The sequence below is a fragment of the Arachis hypogaea genome, chromosome 19 (assembly GCF_003086295.3).
Source record: "Arachis hypogaea cultivar Tifrunner chromosome 19, arahy.Tifrunner.gnm2.J5K5, whole genome shotgun sequence".
Taxonomy (NCBI): Eukaryota; Viridiplantae; Streptophyta; class Magnoliopsida; order Fabales; family Fabaceae; genus Arachis; species Arachis hypogaea.
The window spans coordinates 85,996,185-86,002,495 of NC_092054.1; the positions used below are offsets into that span (position 1 = coordinate 85,996,185).

General features: G+C 37.3%; 1 non-coding gene across 1 annotated transcript; it reads right to left on the reverse strand.

Moving 5' to 3' along the window:
- Window positions 1-1,998: 1,998 nt before the first annotated feature.
- Window positions 1,999-2,106, reverse strand: LOC112781383 (small nucleolar RNA R71). Its single transcript, XR_003192163.1, has one exon. It is a non-coding gene; the product is annotated as a small nucleolar RNA R71 (small nucleolar RNA).
- Window positions 2,107-6,311: the final 4,205 nt, after the last annotated feature.

The following is a 6,311-nucleotide window of genomic DNA, read 5'->3' on the forward strand; positions in this document are numbered from 1 at the left end:
GAAGCTTTAGACTAACATAGCAAGATTCCTGGAATTCATATTAAAAATTTTGGAATCCTTATTTTTTCTTTTAAATTTTCGAAAAATATAAATAAAAGTCCAAAAAAATTAGAAAATCATAAAAATCAAAAATATTTTTCTGTTTCTTGTTTGAGTCTTGAGTCATATCATAAGTTTGGTGTCAATTGCATATGCATCTTGCATTTTTTTTCGAAAATTTCATGCATTCATAGTGTTCTTCATGATCTTCAAGTTGTTCTTGGTAAGTCTTCTTGTTTGATCTTGATGATTTTTTGTTTTGTGTTGTATAGTGTTTTTCATATGCATTCTTGAATTCTTAGTGTCTAAGCATTAAAGAATTCTAAGTTTGGTGTCTTGCATGTTTTCCCTGCATTAAAGATTTTTCAAAAATGTGTTCTTGATGTTCATCATGATCTTCATAGTGTTCTTGGTGTTCATCTTGACATTCATAGCATTCTTGCATTCATCACATGTTTTGATCTAAAAATTTCATGCATTGCATATTTTTCATGTTTTCATAAAAATTTCAAAAATCAAAAAAAAAAAAAATATATCTTTCCCTCTTTCTCTCATCAAATTCGAAAATTTGAGTTGACTTTTTCAAAAATTTTTAAAATCAAGTTGTTTCTCATGAGTCAAATCAAATTTTCAATTTGAAAATCTTATCTTTTTCAAAATCTTTTTCAAAATCAAATCTTTTTCAAAATTTTTAGTTATTTTCGAAAATTCAAAAAAATTATTTTTCAAAAATCTTTTTCTTATTTTTATACCAAATTTTCGAAAATAACAAAAACAATTAATGTTTTGATTCAAAAATTTGAAGTTTGTTACTTGTTTGTTAAGAAAGATTCAAACTTTAAGTTCTAGAATCATATCTTGTGATTTCTTATGAATCAAGTCATTAATTGTGATTTTAAAAATCAAATCTTTTTCAAAACTAATTTTATCATATCTTTTCAAAAATATCTTTTCAAAATATCTTTTCTAACTTCCTAACTTCTTATCCTTTCAAAAATTTGTTTCAACTAACTAACTAACTTTTGTTTGTTTCTTAACTTTTTCAAAACTACCTAACTAACTTTCCCTCTCTTATTTTCGAAAATATCTCTCCCCTTTTTCAAAATTTCTTTTTAATTTATTAATTATTTTAATTTAAAAAAAAATTTCGAAAAAATACTAACAATTTTCAAAAACCAATTTTCAAAAATCACTAACCCTTTTTCAAAATAATTTTCGAAAATTATTCCTCCCCCATCTCATTCTATTTATTCATTCATATCCTAACATCTCATCTCACATTCCAATCCTCACAGTTGTGTTTCTTCCTTTACATCACATCCTTTATCTCCCCCTCTTCTTCTACTTACAAAGGGATCCCTATACTGTGGTATAAAGGATCTCTATTATTATTATCATTTTTCTGGCCATTCTTCCTTGTCATATGAGCAGGAGCAAGGATAAGAACATTCTTGTGGAAGCAGATCTAGAACCTGAAAGGACTCTGAGGAGAAAATTAAGAGAAGCTAAAATACAACAATCCAGAGATAACCTTTCAGAAATTTTCGAACAGGCAGAAGAGATGGCAGCCGAAAATAATAATAATGTAAGGAAGATTCTTGGTGACTTTTCACTGCACCTAATTCCAATTTACATGGAAGAAACATCTCCATTCCTGCCATTGGAGCAAACAACTTTGAGCTGAAACCTCAATTAGTTTCTCTGATGCAGCAGAACTGCAAGTTTCATGGACTTCCATCTGAAGATCCTTTTCAGTTCTTAACTGAATTCTTGCAGATATGTGATACTGTTAAGACTAATGGAATAGATCCTGAAGTCTACAGGCTCATGCTTTTCCCTTTTGCTGTAAGAGACAGAGCTAGATTATGGTTGGATTCTCAACCTAAAGATAGCCTGAACTCTTGGGATAAGCTGGTCACGGCTTTCTTAGCCAAGTACTTTCCTCCTCAAAAGCTGAGCAAGCTTAGAGCGGATGTTCAAACCTTCAGACAGAAAGAAGGTGAATCCCTCTATGAAGCTTGGGAAAGATACAAACAGTTGACCAAAAAGTGTCCTTCTGACATGCTTTCAGAATGGACCATCCTGGATATATTCTATGATGGTTTATCTGAGTTATCAAAGATGTCATTGGACACCTCTGCAGGTGGATCCATTCACCTAAAGAAAACGCCTGCAGAAGCTCAAGAATTCATTGACATGGTTGCTAATAACCAGTTCATGTACACTTCTGAAAGGAATCCTGTGAATAATGGGACGCCTATGAAGAAGGGAGTTCTTGAAGTTGATACTCTGAATGCCATATTGGCTCAGAACAAAATATTGACTCAGCAAGTCAATATGATTTCTCAGAGTCTGCATGGAATGCAAGCTGCATCCAACAGTACTCAAGAGGCATCTTCTGAAGAAGAAGCCTATGATCCTGAGAACCCTGCAATAGCAGAGGTGAACTACTTAGGTGAACCTTATGGAAACACCTATAACTCAACATGGAGAAATCATCCAAATTTCTCATGGAAGGATCAAAAGCCCCCACAAGGCTTTAATAATGGTGGAAGAAACAGGTTTGGCAATAGCAAACCTTTTCCATCATCAACTCAGCAACAGACAGAGAACTCTGAACAAAATGCTTCTAATTTAGCAAATCTAGTCTCTGATCTATCTAAGGCCACTGTAAGTTTCATGAATGAAACAAGGTCTTCCATTAGAAATCTGGAAGCACAAGTGGGCCAGCTGAGTAAAAGGATCACTGAAATCCCTCCTAGTACTCTCCCAAGCAATACAGAAGAGAACCCAAAAGGAGAGTGCAAGGCCATTGACATAAGCGCCATGGCCGAACCTGCAAAGGAAGGAGAGGACGCAAATCCCAAGGAGGAAGACCTCCTGGGACGTCCAGTGGTCAATAAGGAGCTTCCCTCTGGGGAACCAAAGGACTCTGAGACTCATCTAGAGACCATAGAGGTCCCATTGAACCTCCTTATGCCCTTCATGAGCTCTGATGAGTATTCCTCTTCTGAAGAGAATGAGGATGTTACTGAAGAGCAAACTGCCAAGTTTCTTGGTGCAATCATGAAGCTGAATGCCAAATTATTTGGCATTGATACTTGGGAAGTTGAACCTCCCTTCTTCATCAATGAACTAAGTGATCTGGATCAACTGACATTGCCTCAGAAGAGACAGGATCCTGGAAAGTTCATAATACCCTGTACCATAGGCACCATGATCTTTAAGGCTCTGTGTGACCTTGGTTCAGGAATAAACCTCATACCCCTCTCTGTAATAGAGAAACTGGGAATCTATGGGGTGCAAGCTGCTGAAATCTCACTGGAGATGGCAGACAGCTCAAGAAGACAGGCTTATGGACAAGTAGAAGATGTATTAATAAAGGTTGAGGGCCTTTACATCCCTGCTGATTTCATAGTCCTGGATACTGGAAAGGAAGAGGATGAATCCATCATCCTAGGAAGACCTTTCCTGGCCACAGCAAGAGCTGTGATTGATGTTGACAGAGGTGAAATAGTCCTTCAATGGAATGAGAACTCCCTTGTATTCAAAACTCAAGGATCTCCCTCTGCAACCATGGAGAGGAAGCAGGAAAAGCTTCTCTCCCAGCAGAGTCAACCAGAGCCCCCACAGTCAAACTCTAAGTTTGGTGTTGGGAGGCCACAACCAAACTTTAAGTTTGGTGTTGAACTCCCATATCCAAACTCTAAGTTTGGTGTTGGAGAGTCTCAACAAAGCTCTGCACATCTGTGAGGCTCCATGAGAGCCCACTGTCAAGCTATTGACATTAAAGAAGCGTTTGTTGGGAGGCAACCCAATGTTTATCTAATTCTTATTTTTATTGTTTTTCATGTTTTCTTAGGTTCATGATCATGTGGAGTCACAAAATAAATATAAAAATTGAAAACGGAATCAAAAACAGCAGAAGAAAAATCACACCCTGGAGGAGCATCTGTCTGGCGTTCAAACGCCAGAACAGAGCATAGTTCTGGCGCTGAACGCCCAGAATGGGAGCATTCTGGCGCTGAACGCCCAGAACAAGCATGGTTCTGGCGTTCAACGCCAGAAATGGCAGCAGATGGGCGTTGAACGCCCAAAATGGCCACCAACCTGGCGCTGAACGCCCAGAGTTGGGTACAAGGGCATTTTTACATGCCAAATTGGTGCAGGGATATAAATGCCTTGACACCTCAGGATCTGTGAACCCCACAGGATCCCCACCTACCTCATCATCTCTCTTTCCATTCTTGATCATCCCTTCTATTTTTCATTTACCACTCACATCCATACACCCACTACCTTCAAAAATCAACATCTCTCTCCCACCCAATCCCACCCATATGGCCGAATACACACTCCCATCCATCTCCTCCATATCTTCTTCTTATTCTTCTATTCTTTCTTCTTTTGCTCGAGGGCGAGCAACATTCTAAGTTTGGTGTGGTAAAAAGCATAGCTTTTTTTGTTTTTTTCCATAACCATTGATGGCACCTAAGGCCAGAGAAACCTCTAGAAAGAGGAAAGGGAAGACAAAAAGCTTCCATCAAAGGGTCTATAGCTCAGTGGTAGAACATTTGACTGCAAATCAAGAGATCCCTGAGATACCTCAGGGGATACATTTTCTTCCACACAATTATTGGAAGCAACTAAAGGGTGGAACATCAAGAGCACTCCATCATCCTTCATGAAATCAGAGAAGATCTAAAAGCAATGAAGGAGGAGCAGCAAAGACAAGGAAGAGACATAGAAGAGCTCAAGGACATCACTAAGGTGGACTCATTCCTTGTTCTTACTTTCTCTATTTTTCGTTTTCTATGTTATGTGCTTATCTATGTTTGTGTCTTCATTACATGATCATTAGTAGTTAGTAACTTTGTCTTAAAGTTATGAATGTCCTATGAATCCATCACCTCTCTTAAATAAAAAAATATTTTAATTCAAAAGAACAAGAAGTACATGAGTTTCGAATTTATCCTTGAACTTAGCTTAATTATATTGATGTGGTGACAATGCTTCTTGTTTTCTGAATGTATGCTTGAACAGTGCATATGTCTTTTGAAGTTGTTGTTTAAGAATGTTAAATATGTTGGCTCTTGAAAGAATGATGACTAGGAGACATGTTATTTGATAATCTGAAAAATCATAAAAATGATTCTTGAAGCAAGAAAAAGCAGCAAAGAACAAAGCTTGCAGAAAAAAATAGAAAAAAAAAAAAAGAGTGTGCTTAAGAACCCTGGACACCTCTAATTGGGGACTTTAGCAAAGCTGAGTCACAATCTGAAAAGGTTCACCCAATTATGTGTCTGTGGCATTTATGTATCCGGTGGTTATACTGGAAAACAAAGTGCTTAGGGCCACGGCCAAGACTCATAAAGAAGCTATGTTCAAGAATCATCATACTGAACTAAGAGAGTCAATAACACTATTCAAAATCTGAAGTTCCTATAGATGCCAATCATTCTGAACCTCAATAGATAAAGTGAGATGCCAAAACTATTCAAGAGACAAAAAGCTATAAGTCCCGCTCATATGATCGAAGCTCTGTTTCATTGATAGTTTTGAATTTATAGTATATTCTCTTCTTTTTATCCTATTTGATTTTTAGTTGCTTGGGGACAAGCAACAATTTAAGTTTGGTGTTGTGATGAGCGGATAATTTATACGCTTTTTGACATTGTTTTTAGTATGTTTTTAGTAGGATCTAGTTACTTTTAGGGATGTTTTCATTAGTTTTTATGTTAAATTCACATTTCTGGACTTTACTATGAGTTTGTGTGTTTTTCTGTGATTTCAGGTATTTTCTGGCTGAAATTGAGGGACTTGAGCAGAAATCAGATTCAGAGGTTGAAAAAGGACTGCTGATGATGTTGGATTCTGACCTCCCTGCACTCAAAGTGGATTTTCTGGAGCTACAGAACTTGAAATGGCGCGCTTCCAATTGCGTTGCAAAGTAGACATCCAGGGCTTTCCAGCAATATATAATAGTATATACTTTGGCCAAGAATTGACGATGTAAACTGGCGTTCAACGCCAGCCTTCTGCCCAAATCTGGCGTCCAGCGCCAGAAAAGGATCCAAAACCAGAGTTGAACGCCCAAACTGGCACAGAAACTGGCGTTCAACTCCACAAATGGCCTCTGCACGTGCTACACTTAAGCTCAGCCCAAACACACACCAAGTGGGCCCCGGAAGTGGATTTATGCATCAATTACTTACTCATGTAAACCCTAGTAGCTAGTTTATTATAAATAGGACCTCTTACTATTGTATTAG